The sequence below is a fragment of the Temnothorax americanus genome, unplaced genomic scaffold (assembly GCF_048541705.1).
Source record: "Temnothorax americanus isolate GAGA-0224 unplaced genomic scaffold, ASM4854170v1 Scaffold3, whole genome shotgun sequence".
NCBI classification, from domain to species: Eukaryota; Metazoa; Arthropoda; class Insecta; order Hymenoptera; family Formicidae; genus Temnothorax; species Temnothorax americanus.
This window is the reverse complement of record NW_027509442.1, coordinates 3,005,842-3,027,649: the sequence shown is the minus strand read 5'-3', so window position 1 is coordinate 3,027,649 and position 21,808 is coordinate 3,005,842. Positions and strand designations below refer to the sequence as shown.

Below are 21,808 nucleotides of genomic sequence, written 5' to 3'. Positions count from 1 at the left end.
AACACAAGTTCTCGTTTGTTTTAGCATTAATATAAATCTTGTGGAAGCAAAATGAAGAAATCTCATATAAGTCGCGAGTGTCGCGACGTCCATATTTCTATCACCTTGACCGTTATGTAATTATCGCATAATAGTATTTAATGGTATCTTTATGAATGTTGCACGGACGCGCTATCGAAACGGCATCGGGAAATGGCAAAACGGTTCGCGTACGTGTTGCGTATACCTGCGCAAATCGACGTCACGTGATCTATGCCGGCCGACCGATTAGCATTATAAAGCTGTGATAACATTTGTTGCAAATTGAGTTTGCAGGTACGTTTATGTGAGTACGCTTATCAGAGCGCAATAGGAAAATACGCGCACAGGAAATATGCACGTCGGCTACCATTTGCGGCTCTAAGCTTTTGTAACCTCGCGTTTTTGTGCAAACGACGAAAATCGCACGCAAATATTTCTTTCCTTTTTAATTTGTATTTTACTTAGAAAGCAAGAGAAAGTATTCGATTGAATGATTCGCATTATTAATAATTTATGTGGTTTAATAAAAGAAAAACTGATTAAAATACTTTTATTATATTTCTAAAGGAGTGCAAGTAAAAAGTTATCTTTGAGAATTTTATTTTTGCACCCACAAAAAAAAGAGGCGTCACATCAACACTGGTATAAAACTTTGTTTAACTATATAAATTACTTCATTCAAGCAAATTATCTTAGTTTAACACAATATAATCTCATTTCAAGATTATATATTCTTGCGTATATACAAGTATATTAGTGTTGATTTGACACTTCTTTTTTTTCTGTTCTTTAATATATAACTTTGTCGCATTTACACAAAGAAGCAAAAGTAAATAATCCTACGTATTTCTTTAAGTAAGATTAAAAAGATTAAGTCATAATTAAAGCTAAAGTCCAGGATCCAGAAATTAACATCACAAATAAAAATGAAAAATCTACATTTTAAACCGCGCTTGGGTTTTAAAGTTACTTGTATACACAACTTGAAACACATAGCGTGTTTTATCTCGTTAAGAAAGCTAGAACGTGAATAAGCGATAAGGTCTCACCCGCAGACAAATGACAATGCTTACAAGCTTATATAATTGCTGCAAAACGTTTTCATAGAATACAAAATAACCAAGACGTTCGAATGCTATAGAATTTTACGACATATTCGTCGTAGAGCAGATATTTCTTGACTTGTTTTAGATAAAATCCAATAAAATATTCAAAAATAAGTACCTACACATAATGTCATCACGTCTTGGTTTTTTTATCATAATAAATATTATCAGTATCATCTATTATCTTTATCTATATATCTATTTATCTATATAAAATATAATATCTGTCTGTCTGTCTGTATGTTCATTATAAACTTCTAAACCCTTTAACCGATCTGGACTAAATTTGACAAAGTTACACTCTAGACTTCTGCGGAAAATATAAACTACCATGAAACCTAACCTGAACCCATGTAACCTCTTCCCTCCCCCTGATTTCATTTCCTTGATACTTTGTGATAATTTAAGTTTAGTGCACTATTATATAAGTAAGGATTGCGCAATGAAGTATATGTAAATAAGCATTGCGTAATAATTAATATATATATATATATATATATATATATATATAAGCGTCAGTTAATTTTAAAATATTATAATATAATAAAAGAAAGCTGATGTTCTAGATATAAGAAACTCGGGCAACGCCAGGTAATTTCGTAATAAGCTCAGTTCATAATAAGCTAGTGAGTAAATATAAAAACATTGTACTAAAATGTAATTTCGTTAAGATAATTAATTATCAGATACTAAAAAAAAATCTTGAAGGTAAAATATTTTGGAAGAATCCAGAAGACTAGTTTTTTTTCCAGAAGTAACTCGTAATCTCTACTTGTCTCTGCGTACTGCAGAGTTAATATACGGAAAGTATGTGCTCTGGACGCTCCAAGTCCGAGCTATATAACGCGCGAGGATCGAAAGTGGCATTACTTTATATGCGTTGACTATGAACTAAAAATGGTCTCCGGGAGAAACCGGCGTTTCTTTTATGGACGCGGGAAAACTTTAAGGAAAATGTATACCGGTGTAACAAGCCTCCGTGTATCAAATTGCTGCCAGCGAAGGACCATTTAAGGTCCCGCGCCATAAGCAATAGCGCACGGTGATGAAACTCTATCTGCAATCTCGATAGACCGAGACGATTAACGTATTAGAAGGTTTAAAGTCAGCTGGTGTCGAACAATCGCGAGTCGCATTTATGTCAGTAGGAAAAGATGCTACATCGCGCTATATTTGTCATGTCACTCGTGACATTTTGAGTGTTCGCTCAGCTCGTAATAAGAGAAGAAGAGATTTTGAAACACTCGCGAATTCAACCTGTTTAAAAATGTATACCGTTAAACAAAACAAATTTCCCTCTATCGCGTGCGCATACGACGAGAGGAAAGTTTACGAGGTACATTAAAAAGTTTACTTCGCCGCCATTCCATAAATCTTTATTCGATAAAGCAAATTCACGTAAAAGCGAGTAAGTCGCCGACGTGCGCGCGCGCGTTCTTTTCTTTATCTTCGTTTAAGTTACCACAAATTAGTCGCAATTTGGTCGAATAGTTTTATCGCAAAATTGCTGTACTTCCCTGACCATAATGTCTTTTTTGCTGTTACTGTTAAGGGTCGACAGGAGTAACACTACCGACCTCTGTCGGATTGCTTAGCTGCGAGTCCGTAATTTATTTATTATAAATTTTTTAAGAGCCAAAATGGAAAATCCGGCTCTGTACCGCCTTGCGGCTGATCTTACTAATTAAAACGAGCATAAGTTTAATGAGATTCGTTAATTAATTTGGCTAAAATTTGGGAAAAACCGTTCCTAAGCAGCTTTGCAGCCTCTAAGCAAGCCTGAAAAGCTGCTTCGAAAAGGTTTTTCCCAAATATTAGCCAAATTAATTAACGAATGTCATTAAACTTATGCTCGTTTTAATCAGTAAGATCAGCCGCAAGGCGGTACAGAGCCGGATTTTCCATTTTGGCTCTTAAAAAATTTATAATAAATATAAAATACGGACTCGCGCAGCTAAGCAACCCGACAGAGGGGTCGGTAGTGTTACTCCTGTCGACCCTTAAGAGAACAATAATTTTTAATAAACGTGTTTAGAGAAATAAGCACATTTTCAGGATATAATCTCGTATGTATTTTACTTATTATTACAAATACGTTAAGTTCCACTAGTTCTACTAGTTCTTCAAGTTTCTGTTTCCGTTTTCTGAAGTATGCACAGTCTCTCACAGTTCCCGAAGAAAACGGTATTAAGACCCCGGCGTGCGTCCCGCGATCAAAGAAATTCTGATTAACCGCACCTCGCGGGATCCTGTAATTTCATATGCATCAAACGATTGGCTGAATACGCACAGCTATGGGATCATCATTACAGCAGTAAGAACTATATATTTCAATTTGCAAACATCCGACGGCCCCTTGATGCGCGTAATTCTTCAATTACATTGTATCGATCCTCTTCGTTTTATGCGTTATGACCTTGACCGGCGCCCAACGGAATTTTACTGTTTCCTCCTGAATGGCATTTATGACACGCGATGTGCGTGCCATATCTTGGGTCATATAGTACGGTCCGGATACGACGTGTTCTACACGGCATCACCGGTAATTAATCGATGATCCCGGAATTTGGACAAACAGATGTAGGTATCTGTTCCGAAGTTCAGAAAAAAAAAATCGAAACCTTTGAGTCCATGTCCAAACGTTTTGAAAGAACCTTTCTACTCTTTCTATACCTTCCGACTTCCGGAATCTTTATTGTATAGACAGTTGTCTTTGTGTCAGGGGAACTTTGAACACGACAGTCAATTCCCGGAATCCTTAGGGCCGTTGTTAATCGATTTTCTCCTACGGGAATTTTTTGGAGAAACGGATTCAACATGCATGTATCTGTTTTAAATCAGGTAGAAAGAAAAATTGACCTTTGCGTGTGATGTTTTTTTGTGGAAAAAACCTTTCTATTTTTCCGGTCTGGTAACTTCTGGAATCTTTATTGTATAATTTTTAAGTCAGCGAGAAGACTTTGAACATTTCCGCAAATCTTTGAAATGCGTAACGTCGTTTGAACCTCCGCGCACATGATTTACCGGTGTCTTCCATTGGGCGAAATTTTTTCATAGGTTCCTGAGTCGTACGATTGTTTGCACGTATATACGGCTATACGCACTAAACACGTATATATATCGCGGGAAAGTCCCGTTGCGCATCGTATACAAAGGAGTGACAATCTTGTTAAAAAAATATCTCGACGAGAACTTTGAGATACATGGTCGCAGGTAATAATGCGATAAAAGAGCCAAGATATCAATATTGACATCTGTCGATATCCCGTGGTTACGCCACTGGTCATCTCGTTGCTCTCGTGAGAGACCTCGCGCGTGCGTTCGACCTAAGAGCGAGAGAAAGACCGTCTTACCTTCTCTCTCCCTCCTTCGTACACAGGTAGAAAAGTGCGAGCGAGAGACACGAAGGGACGAACGTAGTTCTGTCTGTAACGACGTGAAGGAGAAGGAGAGAAGATAATGACTCGCAGGCACGGATTTAGGCGTGGGACGGAGAAGTGGATGGTAAAGGATGGAGGACCCTTTCGCTCTCGAGCACGATGCTTCGTATCGCAGGGGCTGTGTTTGCCCGTAATGGAAAATTTCTGGCCTCTGAATGAGCCGCGACGAAAAAGGGGGGCTGCGCAAGGACAGTGTGTTTCTCGGTCAAAATTCGAATCGGCAATCCAACAAATATATCTGGGTTTTTAAGGAAAAGTTTCCGACGAATATTCACGTCAACGAAAATACGATTTTTATCCATGCAAATTAAATGGCTTAATGTGCTTTACGAGCAATAATGTCTACTCTACATTCCAATTATTATTTCAAACGCACATTTTTTTCCGGATTTAAGAAATTGGATTCAGGAATATCGCCGGAGTCCGGTTGGTATCGGTATTTTTCGATAATACCTATCGATGTTCATTGATCAATTACTAATCAATTGCGCTAATAACACAAATATCAATACTTTTTTCTTAAGCGTTCGTCTTTATTTAGTTATGAATATCATTGGCGGCTACCGGTGATTCACGCTCGAAACGTTTATAACGCGGTTTCTCTCCCTCTCTCTCTCTCTCTCTCTCTCTCTCGTTCATCGTGGTTAATTTTATAAAGCGGATAATGGATACGTTTGTAATCCGCGACGAGGCAACGCCGCGCCGCGCTCTTGCGAGCAGGCTGCCGAGACTGGAAGAGACGCTCGCGCTCGAGAGATGAACGTGATTGTCTGAAACGTACACTCTCGCACACGCATACGTACCATTCTAAACATCCGTAACACGTAACGAGGTCTCTTCGAGCAGCGCCTCGTATTCATCGGCAGGCTTACAGACGACTCGAGCGTAACCAGTGTTGTCAGACCTAAGAATTTTCTGTTACGCGTAGGGGCGCTGAGCTTTCGTTCGACCTTGAACACATTTCTCGACGAGTCCCAAAAAGTACAAAGGTGTTGAACCATGCTTCCGACATAGCGCTTCCTTCCTTTTCTTAATGTATTTCAAATGTAAAATACAAATGACCATTTCTCTACTCCGCTTTTTTTTCAGACGACATTAGGTCGTGTAAAAGTTACCCGAGACTTTTCCCATTTGATCTTGTGATTTTTGGTACGTAGAAGAGATGTAAGTAATATCTCGAGTACTTTTTCTTCTCAAATTTAAAAATCGATCAGAACCGTCGGGAAGAAACTTGAGGAAATTATCGAACAATTATCGCAGAGAAGAAATTCGTTTCAATTTCATTTTAACGGCTTCGCGAGCTCGTTTCTTATGAGCGTAATCAAGCGTCCTCGCTTAAATAGACGCGCACGCGCGGAACATGCGCAGCCTAAACGTGAAATCCCGTTTCGACGTTCTCGATCTACGTCTGCTGGACCGGCTAAGAGAGAGAGAGAGAGAGAGAGAGAGAGAAAGGATGCCTTGGGAATATATTAACGGAACGTGCGTGTGCGTCCGTACATGCGGTACATTTTTCTCACTATACGTCAGACAGTATAAATCTGGAATGCCTATTTGTCTCGCCGTCGGTTTTGGCTGCTTCGGGAAAAGCCTCGCGTGTCTATCGTGAGTGGTGCCAATATGCCGGTTAAAATTAATGATTTTGCAATTGAACGATATATACAAGCGTCGCTATGTATCTCGATGCCTTTTGCCAAATTGCTTTTTGCGCACCAGATAGTATATTCCAATAGTTTTTCATTATAATTCAATGGTCGCCCAAAATATAGAAAAATGTATAATTGAAAAAAATTTGTTTGTCGCGAGGTCAAAGCAGCTACCGTGTGTTATTATGTGGGAGAAAGATCGATATACCGTAAGATTTATTCGTTTCAGCTGTGTCATGATCTCAGAATAAAAATAATTTTTGCAACAAAATTTTGCCATTTTGACGTAAGATTTGTTTTTTTTTTCGATTCGAATAATTTTTCTTTTTAACACTTCCGACATTTTACTTAAGCCCATAGCACATAGAGAAACTTGAGCAATCACAATTGCTCAAGCAAATTGACCAATCATAATTGACCACGGTCAAGTATTCTCGAAAACTTAAGATAGCTATATTGGTCAATTTGCTTACTGCTTAAGTTTTTCTACGTGCCCCTTTATATTTTTCCATCATTCTAGAAGACCAGTCTGTGTATTTCATATTTATATATATATATATATACCTACATAAATATATATCTAAATATAATATAAAATAAGGAGACAGCACACACAAATTAGAAAGGACAAAATTGTACAAAAATCATGAAATTTTCATTTAACAATGGTTCAAAGAATTACCCGCGTGAACTGTTGCTAAAAGACGCATTGCCACGATTCGGTAGCGGAACGCAGATTACCGCGAACGCTCCCTCTCGTCTCGGAGTCGTCTGCGACGCGCGGAGAAGCCTGTCCTACTCGAGACGACGAACCCGCATCTACGTGCCGTACGGGCGACGCGTCATCGGGAGACGTATCGACACAGGCCACGCATACCTGCCGGTGCATAAGTTCTCGCCGGCACACGTAGAAACGCGCTGCACGCGGCCGGGGGGTTTCGGGTAGGGATCCGTGTCCCGGTAGCGACAACACAGGGCCGCGGGAGCAGCCGAACACAACGGAAGACGGAGGACGAGCGCCGCTGACGCTGAGGCGCTCGCTCGCAGAAAGGAGCGGGCGAGAGAGGGACGGCGAATAAGCGGTAGAAGACGGAGCGCGCGACAGAGACGGCGACGGACGCCGCCGCCGCTTGGGTTTCTCGGATCGAGGCAGCTAGCACGAGGCCGAGAGAGGAGGACAACGGCGCGGCGACGCGGTGGATGAGAGGAGACGGCGAGCGGAGGGGAGGGGCAAAGGGACCTTTCCCTCTATCGCGTGGCTCCACCCACACGGCACCGTCACCACCACTACCACGACTACTACTACTCCTCCACTACTACTACACAACTACTACTACTACTACTACTACTACTACTGCTCCGCTGCCGCCACGCCGCCACGCCGCCGTCGAGACGCGCAATCTGGCAACAGTGCTCGCTATAACCGATATTGTGGCCGTGGATTGAATGGAGGGGAACTAGAGCTCGGGTCACACATTCAACGCGCGGATGTACGTCGCCCCGCCGCGCCGTGGCGACGACACCCCTCGGTCGTTCGGCGCACGGAGGAGAGCGACCCCTCGCTATCCAACCCTTGCGCGTCCCGCTCCGTCTCGTTCACGGTTCTCGCCGGCGCGCTCGTCGCTCGTCCACCCTTACTACGCGTCGCGCTCTATCGCTCCCTCCCCTCGTTCGGCACAGCCGTATATATATCCCTTCTTCCCGCCCACGTTTCGTCGCTGGATCACGCTTCCCTTCCACCAGATGGCGGCTGAGAGCGTCGTGTTCTCCCTTTACCTCTGTATATATGTGTGCGCGCTGCGCGCGCGCGCGAGCGTGCGCTTGCGCGAGTGTCAGGCTTCCCCCACCGCGCCGATGGAGCCCATCGCTACACGACGACGGTGTGCTCATACTGCTCATGCCGTCCACTCTACCTCTGTCTTCGACAAGGAGTTCACCCACCCAACAGGAGAGAGAAATCGGTGTATACGTGCTCCGTATACGCGTATATGCGTGTGTCTGTTACGCACACGTACGCGTACGAGACGCGATCGTGACGGCGAGCGACGCGGAACAAGGACGCGCGCTCGGTGGCGGACGAGAGATGGAAGAGAGCGCGAGCGGTGTAGGAGCGAGAAGGTGACGCGCGCGTGGGAGCGAGCGAGAGACCGATAAAACGCGGCGGTGAGAGCGAGTGGGAACGACGCCGTCGAGGCGGCGCGGCGCGCGGCGCGCGGCGCGCGGCGGGCGCACAGCCTCTCACTAGACAGTATTACTTTCAACCGTTTAGCGCGGGGCCAATGCTACTACCCGGCGCGGAGTAGTCGGTCAGCCGGGTAGTCGGAATCAGCCGTTCGCGAATATACCGAGGAGGAGACGACGCTCTTCTCGCCTCTCCCGCGTATCTTTTTTTTTTTTATTTTTTCCTTTCCCCTGCGCTCCCGGCGCCTCTCCTTTTCCTCGCTCGCTCTTCCGCGTTATTCGTCAGCTGAGGAGAGACAGGCGGACGGAAAGAGAGAGCGAAAGAGAGAGAGAGAGAGTCGGGACGCGCATTCACGGCGCCGCGACGACCAGATGCGCCGTCGTCGCCGTCCTTCGTATCCAGAGACGGCAGAGACGCGCGCGGCGGCGGCGGCCGCGCCGACGCTACGCGCCGTGACAGACTGAGGCGCGCGACCGCCGCGGGGCCGGTGGATACCTATAAATAAAGTTTCCGCGGACGGGAATCTCTCGCACGCGCGCGAGAGAAAGAAAGAGGTGAAACGAGCGCGCGCGCGGCGGCGCCCGGCGGTGGCGGTAGCGATCGAGAAGAAGGAGAAGTAGCAGCAACAGCAGCAGCAGCAGCAGCGGCGGCAGCGGTAGAAGCGGGGGAGGGGGGAGAAGGGGAAGGCGGAAGAGGGAGACCGAAGACTCCGAACTCCGAAGAGCGCCGGGGCGACTGGCATGCGGCCGTTGTGTGTTTCTCGATCCCAAGCCGAGAGAACGCGTACTCGACTCGAATCACTCGAGGTGAAACGGGAACGTGTATGTACGACGCGCGTAAACCGCGCGCCGCCGGAAAAGCGACGCGATCGACGATAACAACGTCGTCGTCGGAGTCGTCGTCGACGTCGTAGCTGCGCCGCCACAAGGACTCGACGACGGCCGGTATATCGGAGCGGAGCAGAGCGGAGCGGAGCGGAGAAGTCTTATCCCTTCTCTCTCCCTCTCTCTCTCTCTCTCCCTCGACGCGCACGAAAGGGAGAAGAGGGTAATAGGGTGGGTGGACGAACGGACGGACGGGCAGGCGGGCAGGAGGGAGGGGGAAGCGGCGCATCGCATTCGAGTCGCACGCGCGTGGAACACTCCGCCGACCGGTTATCGCCTTCGGTAACTTCAGTTGGCTCGTGGCTCGTGCGGAGCGTGGTCGTCGTGCTACCTGTGTGCTCTCTCTCTCGTGCCCGCACAATCCGTGCGTACCGTCGTCGCTCGTCGCGTCGGTCTCGTCTCTTTGTCGTCCGTCGTATAATGTGCCTGTGACGAGGCGATGAACGGCCGGCGTCGCGCTGTGTCGAGCGTCTTAGTGACAGTGCTCGTCGTCCCGCCGTTGGACGATGACGATTAACGAAGCGAACAGCAGCAGCACCGCGGTGGTCGCTCTCGTGGCTCGTGGTCGCGCGAGGGAAAACAGTGTGCTCTGTGTGATCTAGTGTACTTCCACTGTTCCACCGTATCTATATCTCTGCGCATACTTATGATACGTGTATCGTATCTGCGTGCACACACACATACGTGTTGTACATACGTATTTGCATCGAGGCGTACGTATGCGCGACGATCACTCTTGGATTACGCTTCGTCGCGAAGGAGGCTCCTTCGCGGTCGTCTCCTCTAATCAAGGATAATGCGATATTGCAGTCGTCATCGAGGTGAGTCTTTCCTGTCCTAAGTAGGTACTTGACTTTTCTTAACTTTGGAACGTCGGTCGTTTAAATCGTCGGAGCTGTAATCCGGAGTGACCTCGAATCCGCGCGCCTCTTTTCGGTCTACGCGTCGACACGAGAGGGTTTTTTTTTTTATTTTACACCTGGTCGACCTCGGCATCGCGTCTCGATCACGTTCGAGATTGCATCTCGCGGTGTTCATTCATGATAAATACAATTTTTGCATCCCGAGAGATCGCCTCTCGAACTTTCCAAACTTACGGAGTGAAGCCAAGTTACGCGGCGTTTTCTTCTACGAAGCTCGATTCGCGATGGTGCAAGTTATCCCCTTTTCTCTCTCTCTCTCTCTCTGCGCGTTGAATCCCTTTCGTTCGGAATGCGGAATTCGTTACCCGCTGCTCCTTATTGTCCTACTCCATTTGTCGTACGACAAATTTTTCGACTGTGTTGATTGGTTGCAGGATAGAAAATAGAAAGGTTCTCCAGTTTCTAGAAATTTTCTGTTTTGTAGCCAATCAATACGTTTAATACGTTTATCGCACGACAAATGAAATAGTACCTTGTGCGAAACGTGGGAAAAATCGCTCGCTTCGAACGCGACTGTCGAGCGTCGAGTCTCGCTACGTCAGTCGAGAATCGTGGATCGCCGAGAATCGAGAATCGAACATCTCGAGTAATCGCCTTCGAACGGACGCGCCGCGTCTTCTCTTCGGCCGTTCCGTCGTTTTTATCTCCGTCGACCGTCACGCAAGATATAAATTCTACGAGTATAAAAATCTTATTCTCCCATTCGCGTATTTTTCGAGAGAGCGTTTCCCCGGATCTCTGGATTATACACGCGCAGAGGAAGAGAGAGAGAGAGAGAGAACGTACGCGCTTAAACGCCGCGTTTCCCAAGTCCTGCGTGCAGTTTCGCGAAACGTGGTAGTAAACTATTACCAACGGCGTGGCGTTGGAACGGTAGGTAGCCAATGGTAGCGGTAATGCGGTAGTCGTTAATTATTTATCGCTGTTCGCCGCGCGGGGTCCTTTTCTCGCGAAGGGCGCCTCGCGCTGCTCGCTGGCATCGACGCGAAATCCCGCGTCGATCGACGCGGCTCTCTCGGCGCCGATCTCGGATATATCGATCGGCGGGAAAACGCCCGCGATCTCTCTCTCTCTCTCTCTCTCTCTCTCTCTCTCTCGTTTCTCGTGCCGTTGCTCGGCTCGCTTATTACATCGCGGCGCTGGATATTCCGACCGGCACGGCGCGGCGAGGCGCTTTCACAACGGGCGATTGTTCTTAAAGACGTGTCATCCCGTCCCGCTCGCGCTGCTCGTGGCGCTCGGGGGCCCCGCGCGCGGTTAGAGCGAGCGAAAGACGACGCGACGCGGTGGAATGAGAGGGATACGGGAGAGAGAGAGAGCGAGAGAGAGGAGAGGGGGAGGGAGGAGAAGGAGGTGGAAGATGAGGAAAAGGAGAAGGAGGTATTTAGAGGCGATCATCCGTCCGCGGACGCGTGCGCGAGCCGACGAGAGGCGGAAAGTCACGTCCGCTGTAATCTTCGATAGACTGCTCTCTGTAGGTCACAACGCGCTACGAGACCGCGTATTAGCACCTTTCGTCCCGGGACTCCCGTAGGTCGCGCGGGGTCGAGACGTCCCGAGACGAGAGAGGCTTACGCGCGAGGATTCCCGTCCCGGGTGCCCCCGCTTAGATTGCACCTTGCGAATTCCACCGCTGAATGCCACCTGTAGTCTCTCGTAGCGTTGTCTACCTTGGGACGAGTACCGTGAGTACTCTCGAACGGATAAAATGGAGCGGTGTAAATGTAAAAGGAGCGTTGTTACACCTAGGGTGATTTAAAATTGAGCAATGTCAGTTCTCTGAGGACACGCGTGATAATAATAGAGTCGAAATAGATATACACCCGGGTACTGTCCAAATATTATTCACCATAGTTCCATATTTCATAACCGTTGATGATATGTGACGTTTCTTATTCTTTTCAACGGGAGAAATACATCTGTTTAAATATAGCGCATCTACAATTTTTACAGATTAAATCGGTCATTTGCTTCAACAGCGACGTAACTAAAAAATCATAATTTTCCAGAAAATGAGTTTAAAAAATTTAATTTATTATATAAATATATGTATGTAACTGTACTTTCTGTACCAATAACTCAAAATAAGCAAATTTTGAGTTTTAACATTCTTGAAGCAAATGAACGAAATATTCCTGAATGGTGGACCTATAAATATCTGCGTGAAGGCACCATATTTCAGAAATAATCGTTTCACTAGCGTTTGCATCTATTGTCGATAATCCATTTATTTGATGTAAATCTGTTTGTAAGATGTAAGATAGTATATCGTAGAGAGTATATAGAAGTAGTTATAGAGAGTGTATTAGAAATGACAATGTAAAATATTATCGAGAAGCGATCGTGCCCGATATCGTCCTCGATAAGCGCGCCGAGGCTCGAAGCCTCATCGCGATCGAAACGGACCGAAATCGTACAATTACGCGGTTTGCCGTTTAGCCGCGAATATTGGAACGTAAATTACGCGAGCATTTTGGGATTCATAGCCCTCGCGATTGTCCGCGATCTTTTTCGGCTTTTCGACAAAACAGAGCCGTGCATGTGACGCATATATGCGAGTGCGTAAGCGCGCGCGCGCGCGCGCGCGTTTGTTTGCCGAGCCTCGCATCCTTGCGCGGCACGTACGCTTTTATCGATAAGCCGTTACTCGTTACGCCGCCTCGTAATCTGTGACGTACGACCTTAATTATTCGCTCGCTGAGTAATATTCGACTTATTCGACTATTTCGCTGACACGAGCGCAAACTTTAATCGCCCTGTCACGTATAAACCTGATTTCGATCAACACTTTACTTATTTAATTCCGGATTTAATATTGTCAGACGTACGCACGCGCCCAGCGATGTCGATGACTCTGTATTACTCTGTTCCAAACGAATTTTAGCCTTGCACACTTCTGTCGTCGAAGGAAATATTAGCAATTAATGTATCCAAAAATGAATTTGATAGTTAAGCAATTTTTTTTAAATCGGGAAGAAGAACGTATTCTTTAATTCACTGCCAAACAAATATATCTCACCCACGAGACGAGAATAACATTGTCTATTTACAACATTTCCAGTTTCTTTCGTTTTCTCTATCGCGCACGCACATTTCGTTCGCGAATTTATCAGCTGATCGCGTGACTTGGATTCGACCTCGTCGAAGGAAAAGGTTTCATATCTCTTTCGGCGATAATCACCACGACATTGTCGCCTGTTATCGGTCGACGTGAAACGGAGCGAGCGTGGGCGAAAACGGGGATTGGCATTAAAAAAAAAAAAAAAGACATCGATATTATTTCGTGATCAATATCGTTCCGAAATCGTCTCATTGCGATGTAACATAACGCAACGGTAAATGTGCCTACAAATATTTCGATAACAAGTATGAGAAACGTTATAGATAATTATGCAGATTAAGTCGGAGTAAGGAGCTAAACGATTGTTTCCGAAATTTCTCGCTTTCGAAATTACAGGGTGACATCACATCGTATACGAAGAGAACCATACAAACGGATTAATCAACCGGTATATCAGAACCGGATTTAAATTATTTGCGGATGAACCTCGGGGGAGAAAAGTAACCGTGCGGTTTTAACGTTCGCGAGTGGAGTAACTCATTGATACCCGTCTCATAAAGTATCTGTGTCGGCTTTACTATCGCAAAGTGTATCGGAACAGGATTCGTGCGCCGGGGCGATAATCTCTCGGCAATATTAAATACGCAGTATTCTCCGCGCGCGTATAGCTCGGCTATCTAATCGTCTCGTATGACTGACGAAGTCTCGCCCCGACTCGCTGCACCGTATATACCGCTGACGCGCGGATAAATTTCCACAATAATTTTCCAGAGTAAGTACTTGCGCAACGATTTTCCGCGATTGTATAAACTCCGGTATTTATGCTCGTTTGCGGTAGCGCTGTCAATATATAGGCCAGCAAGTACATTTTGCACACGAAAATTAATTAACGCAACAGCTCTCTTCTCGAAATATTGTTTTCGAGAAGCGCAGTTAAGAGAGAGGTGTTGATGAATAGCTTTTTAATATATCTTGCAAAAAAAAGAGAGACAGCGTAGGAATGATAAATCGTTTTCCAAGTGCAGTGGTAATGCGAGATATATGAGCGAGATGATTGAAAAGCTGCATATTATATTGGACGATTGCGATCTCTCGAAGGCTCGCAAAGCGATCTCATATAGCGCTAAGGTTAATTGTACGGAAATAAATTAATCTTCGGCTCCGCACGCCGAATTCTTAAATTACCATATTGCTCGGAGAAAAGATTTCGGTACGATCTCGCGATGAGATCAGAACGAAGCGAATCAGTACGTACATATCTGCTCGTTCGCACGATAAAGCGATCGACGATCGTGCACAGCGGCCGACAATCGTTCGCTTTGAGGAAAGCCAAAACTATATGTCAGGATCCCTTGACATTTGTGTGTCGCCGCTTCAGCACCGGCGACCTTGCCGAGGCTCGCTCTTTTTTCCTCCCCGCTTTTATTATCCGCCCCACATTCGCGCGTAGGCGTTATGGCAACGCAATAATCGATTCGCAGTAAATTTTGATAACGGCAAGATGCTGCGGCGCGCGCGGCCGCGGCGCCGTTATCGAAATTAGCGGCCCTGGTAGAAAGCGCGGCGGAAAAGAGCGGTGCCGCGCTCTATCTAAATGTAATTTCCGATAATTAGAAACCAGTTAGTGCAGAGGCATTAGCGTGAGAAGCGCACGAAAAACGCAGGGGTGCATATATGTCTCTCCATCGACAATCGCACGGTTTATCGACGCTTTTTAATGACGCTGGTCATAAACGTAATGTCTTTGCGCGCGCCTACTATATTAAATCATCTTTCCGCGTACGATATACTTGAATGATGGATAATGCCCGTTATCCGTGTTTTTTTTCCTTTTTTCTTTTTTTCCCGAAATAAATTTTTGCAAAATATAATTTTTTTTTCCTATTCACCGAAATCACATTAAATTAAACAATGATTGAAAAGCGCCGTTCGGTCTTACATTTTACGTATATCATTATTGAATGGAGAATAAAAATCTGAGATAAAATATTCATTAAAACCGGATTCGTATATAGAATTTTCATTTGGAAATTTTTTGCGGAACTTTTGTTAGTTAATGAAAATCACATGGGAATCTGGGCATTAAAATTCGATCCGGCGTATGACGTACGTGTATGCCGCCCAGTATAATTTATGGCTGCGCGCACAATTCCGCTTTTTGCCAGGCGGCTACCAGCCGCTTCTGCAATCGTCGTTAGCTTTCACCTAAGGCTGCGGAGACGGATCTACGAGAGCGGGAGGGATATTTACCGAATGCCTCGTGTGCGCGCCACGAGTATGCACATACGCGAGAGAGACAAACGGCGAGGAGTCGCGGGGGCGCGGGCGCGGTCCGCGCGCGTTTATTGCGCGCCGAAGCGGTTTCGTTTGAAAAGCCTTCTAATCTCGATACAGGCACCGCCGCGGTGGCGCACGCACACCAGTATCAGAAATAGGTTTGTTTAAAATAAGCGTACACACTCGCGACGGCGCGGCGCGGCGCGCGTACGCCGCGCTTACCCCAGGGACGTATCGGTAATGCGCGTTTCAGACATACATTTATCACAACGCGATCGCGCGATCCCCGCACATTTCTCGCGTAACACCTCGTATGATCGGCACCTTCGGTGCTTTATGTAATTTATCGTCGGCCATCGATGCCCGTTCAGTCTGAAGAAACACCCCGCGATCGCGGGGGAGCAGAGAAATTCGCGCGAGATTAAGTATTGAAACTGGTTTAGAAATCCGAGAGAGACTCACTTTGATAAAGCAATGACCAAGTATATGTACCATATATTCTCCGTTCTATTAAAGCCTGCGCTCGATTGCACCAGATCGAAACAATTCCGGTAATGTCGCGCAGTTACATTCCTCTCGCGAGTGATGTATTCGTTTTGCGGGTTACGCTCTATCAATAGATTCTCGTCGATTATCTTATGGCATAGTGTTCGCTCGCGCGCGCACGTGCTCGTGCGATCGGCGTCGTACAGGTAAATGATTTTTAATCGATCTTGCATAGCGACGCAACGCGATATCGCACTGGAAGCTTGTAGGATAAACAGATCTCGAGTGGGACTGCATCGCAGGAATGCGCGCACTGCTGGTCTGTCCTCGTTTTCGTCGCGGCGCAAGCTCGTGTTGATCCGACGTAATTTCAGGACGTAATGCCCCGCAGTTTCATGCGGTACGCACAGGCTGCGAGCGAAAACATGAAGAGACCGTTTCCGCGTACGGGAAGGAACGGTGGCAATGAGCGCCGGATGCTTAACAGATAATACGAAGTACTTAAGGCAATAGGCGATATACTCATAGCTAATGATCCAAAGAGAAAGAAAGAGGGAGAGGAATCGGTGAAGGTCGAGGGAAGGAGGAATTGAGTCATGCATGTATAAAAATGAAGCAAATTTTTTTAGCAGAAGCAAAAAAATGTTTTCAAGTATTTGTTCAAAGCAAGGACACGATGCAAAAGTATGTCCTTAAGAATTCTTTGCCTGCGCGAATAAATTAAAAATCTCTTGTGCGAGAGGGGGGAAGTCTGGATATAATTACGCTTTTATCATCCACAAAAATTGAGCCAAATTGAAAAATAAAATATATATCGTAAAATTGTGATTTTTCAGTTTACGTGTCGCACAGTTTGATTGAATAATAAACAATGTTCTTAACAAAGTGTTCGCTGAGAATGTTATTGAAGAAGAATTAACTGGAAATCGATGAAGAATCTTCCGCGTCATATCTCGCGACACGTCTGAGATACGTTTTACTGTAACATTTCTAATCTCTAATTATATCCACGTGTTTTGTATAAGATTGTCGGACGACATCTGATTTGCACGAGGCGAAGCGCCAGAATTAATGGTCCGCGATGCTCGTAAAAGCATGCTAAACAAGTGGGGAGGGACAGAGCTATTTACTAAATTGGCAAATATCATTGAGTCAGGAATATCGTCACCTTTTGATTGCGCACTCCTCGCTCGCTCGCTCGCTCGCGGGGCGAGTGTACTTATTTGTCAAGGACGTGGCGGCGGAGACGCCTCGGAAACTGACGAGGAATTATGTCAAAGCGGCCGGCACATGCATTTTACCTTGGCGCGTTGGCACGTAGAAAATCGCCAACATATTTTTTTTACTCGCCGCGTACACCGCCGATCATGACGTGATCTACCGATCGTCAGTCGTTGTGATACCAGCCTTTTCTCCGGAGTATTACTTCGAGATAACTGAAAATTAAGCCTTAAATTCTTAATCTCATACATACGCAACTTACACCAAAAATTTCTCTTCTCGGTTTTAATGACGTATAGTCTTTGATCAGCTTAGAGTTGATTTTTTTCTCAATTAAAGTCAACGTATATGAAACCACATAAAAAATAAAAGTAACTTTAAAACTAATTAAAAAATTTAATTAATTTAAAAAAATTACACACAACTTTTCTACTAAAAGTTTGCCGGAAAAGACTTGCTTATGAACAGAAAGGATCGAATACAGTAATGACCTTTTGATGAATAACGGTTCACGAGATAGAAAGAGAGAGAGGGAGAAGAACGAAAGAAAGAACGTCGTAGATCATAAAATAAGACATTTGTTTTCATATACGCTGTCAATTAACATAGTCCTTCGAAACGCTCATGACAAATTTCGCTTTCGCGAAATATCATCAGTAATACGTGAAACGCATGAAGAAATATTTCAAACAAAGTTTCTACGGCGTAAAAAAAAAAAAAATTCTGTAATCATATTCTACGAGTTTCGATCTCCGCGTCGTCAGTGTTGCGCTGCGTCGCGGCTTCTCGCGAAAATGTATACAGACTCTCGGGTTTGGTTACACTATGATATATTCGAGGCATATAAAATCCTGACGGGGAATTGTCACTCATTCGGAGGACGCTTGCGCAAACTGTGGACATACGCGAGCGTCGAAATTCGCTGATGGTTCGGCTTGTGAAACGCTTATTTGTCGACTATCGAGAGAGGAGAGGGCGCACCCCGGCAAGCAGCCTTCGAACGTTTTATTCTCGCACGCGCGCTCAAGGTGAGGTGTAATTAAACTTTCATAATTGTCCGTTGCATAATGAGGACGAGACTCCCGAGAGAGACTCGTCCACCGTTTTGCTTCGCACTTTGAATCCGAATCGACAGCTGTCGCGCGGTTTTGCTGTCGCGATCGGCAAACTCGCTGCGTAAATGTTTTTTTCGCGTGCGCTTTTTAAACTAGGAAATAGAAAAACCAGATGTTATTAAGCGGGGAATGAAATATCACATTAGTTAATATATCCATGACACTGATGGCTTGCAAAAAACCGATCGGAAAACGGATGTGGTTGAAGCAATCTCGATTATTCTTCATATCATTGACGATCTTTGCTCCTGCGAGATAAAATATCTATATGTAAATTAGTTAATTATATAAATTAGTTTTATGCGTATTTTATGTGCGTTCGCACGCAGTACGAATAGTAATGAACGAAACATTTTGCTTTTCGGTTTACATTGGTTTTACTCGTAATTTACATGAAAGAGATCTGTAATACAAGCAGCGCGTTAACGCATCGTGATTTAATGCGACTCATTAGGACAAGCTTTTATAGCATTAATTCGTACGTTAAAATACGTCTGGATATGAATATATGATTTCTAACTCTATAATTACCCGATGAGAAATTATGGAGTCGAAATCGGATTTGGATATCCTATTGATCGCGCTCACCGTGGATATATACGACCATGGCATAAATGGCATAAATAACAATTGTGCTATTTGTTCGCGTATTCGTTCGATGTTTCGCGGAGTCCGTATTCGATTACCGGCGAAATTGGCCGCCCGCGCCGGTCGATCGTTTATATCAATCGTTATGAAATTAAATCGGTTGCAATTGATATCGCGCGTTTTATCGACCAACAGGTAGGAAATGTTGATCCGTCCGCTCGGTTGTTCTCAAATAAAATCTGCACAATCCGCACAAACATGCGAATATATCGCGAGGGGTGCATTTAATTAATCAGGCGCGATCTCGTGCCGCATCGCGCGGCGCCGCCGGTCAACTTATCGGCCGTCATATTCGCGTCGCGTATGTTAAATCATGTTAAACGCACGTACGTCCTGTACCTGCGCGCGTTACACTTTAAAGCGTCGATCGTACAGCTACGCAACGTGCGCGGCTCGTCGAAGGTAAGACATAAAATTCTGCGCGATAAGAGCTCGGCTGGAAGGCCGTCGATTCGACGTTTTTAACAAGCGAGGAATAATATTATCATATAATTTTGTATTACAATGCTTCGTAGGTAAGCCTTTACCTGCGAACTCTCGGACTTAAATTTTCATCTGTCGAATTATCTCGACGTGAGCTGGGCGCATTCGAGAAAATTGTTATTGGTACGCGAGAATTAAATTTATTGATCTATAAAAATCTCTCTATCTGTAATAATGTTTTCATGGATTAATATCTTTCAATAGACCGGTTTCGTCGATTTTTTTTAATTTTCTATGTGAAAGTTAAAAAAGTATGTCATATAATATTAGTGTTGTATAATATTTGTTTGTCATTTTCAGTTTTTTAAATAATCTTTTATCCGAGAAAATTTTATTTAGCACTAATAATAATAATAATGTTTTTATCGGGAATCGGATAATAATTAATTTACGCGAAAGTGCAATCATACTTATCACTATTATGAAATTATAATTGCTTTAAATTGCTACGTTATCTTGAAGCTCATTTGCTGATAATAACTAACCCAGTTTCATATAAGCATCAAAGAAGAATGTACGTATACATATGCATCGCTACAGACGTGCCAAATTAATAAATATTTCAAATATTTTATAAAAAATTATAATAAATAACATTATGAAAAGATAAAGACAAGGTGAAAGAAGAGTGCGCGTATCATTGCGTGATCAAAAAATGTAATTTTCTTCATACATGTATATATATATACATACCACGTATATAATTTCTTCAAAAGAGATTCTTTTTTTTTTATAAATTAACTGTAATTTACCGAATGACGCGAGATTTCCGCAGAAAAATTGGAAAGATTGTCGAGGTTGGCTACTTTGCGGCAACGCCTCGGAGGCTCGGGGAAAGAGGACCGGAGTGAAAGGAGGGGGAAGGGAAGAGGAGAGAGAAAAAACGCGCGACAATCGAGAACGGGACGCGTCGATTAGCTCGAGGCGATCGCGCGTGGCAAGGACGCGTCTCACGTTACCGCGCGAAGGCTGTAAACCATCGGCTGTCATTCGCGCCTTGTGCATTAACCACTCATCTCTGTGGCGCGCGCGCGCGCGTGCATGCGTGCGGTACGTGCGTGGCCTGCGCGTCACTGTTGTGCCGCGCGGTAATCGGCCGATTATAACTTTGCGCGACCCAACTTTCTATATACGATACGGATGATTCTCGATGGAAATCCACTACCTACCCGCTTTTGCCGTACCGTATAGAATTTCACTGGAGCGCGAGGTCGACTTTACGAGCGAACTCCGATGTAAATAAGTTTCGACGGGAAGATTACTCTCTTCGCGCGATTTGCGGAAACGGCATATAACTTCATTTTTCTTCTTTCGCTTCTACGGCGTACTCTCGGTTTCGCGTATATACCCGTCGAATTACAGCCAATTAGCTGCGTTCGACATAGCCAATTAGATAAGAGAAACACGGTGGATCGGTAACATTTTCCATTCACCGCGAGGAACATAATCGTTATCGTGTCACTGAGAGATTCATTTTCCAAGAGTGCATTTAATAAAGCTTGGCGCTTTCTTCTGCGTTTTGTTGCATCGTGTATTGCTGCTGTGGGGAAACGGCAGTGCTGTTTCACGGAAGAGCATTATATTTCGCGCGGTGCGAGCACCTACACTGAGAGAAAAAAAATAGCTGCAGTTACTACAGTTTCACTATATAATTTTTAGTTAATTTTGATGTCAACTACATTTTTATAGTTATTTTAACATGCGTTCATTCAACCATAATATGATTTTATACACTATAACCTGTAATTTATGCATAGTAAGTTGTACTATAAAGATGATGAAAATTATCATAATCGAATAATCTATACATAAGATAATTTTGACTAATATTACAGCAATAATAATGATAAAAATAAGAACCTCAGTCATAATTATTTTACTATGCAGTGCAAATACCTAATACATTTCTCTCAGTATATATGCAGTCGCAATATGCAGTTTTATAAAACAATAAGTAAAATTCTGTTGTAATATATAAAAGATTATATCACAGTGTTCTTTAAATTAGAAGATCAGTTTCTCTGGCAAGATTCAATATGGATAATTTTTAATTTCAAGTGTTCTCCCCTGAATCTGTCATTTTGCTACGCCACTGTTGGAGCTCGGTGTGCAATGGCCAATCACTTTTCATAGGATCCTCGGATCGTGTCTCTGTTTAGCCGAACGTACATTCACTTGGTACAAGTTGTACTGAGCCATGAGTTACTTTTACGGAAACTTCGCGTGAAACTTTTATTCCTCTTTATACCTTTGCTATTGATACGAATAAAAGTATATTTCATTTGTTACCGCTCCGAAATATGAATTTAAAAAAA

At 44.5% G+C, this 21,808-nt stretch overlaps 2 protein-coding genes across 8 annotated transcripts in view; one reads left to right on the top strand and one right to left on the bottom strand.

Annotated features, from left to right (window-relative positions):
• The window catches only part of Cysu (peroxidase homolog), a 138,178-nt gene extending 130,634 nt beyond the window's left edge, over positions 1–7,544 (bottom strand). The window contains exon 1 of the mRNA XM_077412097.1: positions 6,896–7,544. The gene's annotated coding sequence lies outside the window, so the exon portion shown is untranslated. The remainder of the gene's footprint in view (positions 1–6,895) is intronic.
• An 898-nt stretch (positions 7,545–8,442) lies between these two features.
• The window catches only part of Tna (Zinc finger MIZ domain-containing protein tonalli), a 38,140-nt gene continuing 24,774 nt past the window's right edge, over positions 8,443–21,808 (top strand). For 2 of the 7 annotated variants that reach the window (XM_077412089.1, XM_077412090.1), the window contains exon 1: positions 8,447–10,100. The gene's annotated coding sequence lies outside the window, so the exon portion shown is untranslated. Of the gene's footprint in view, positions 10,101–21,808 lie in introns of all 7 variants that reach the window. The other 5 variants (XM_077412092.1, XM_077412093.1, XM_077412088.1 and 2 more) reach the window with 4 other exon arrangements.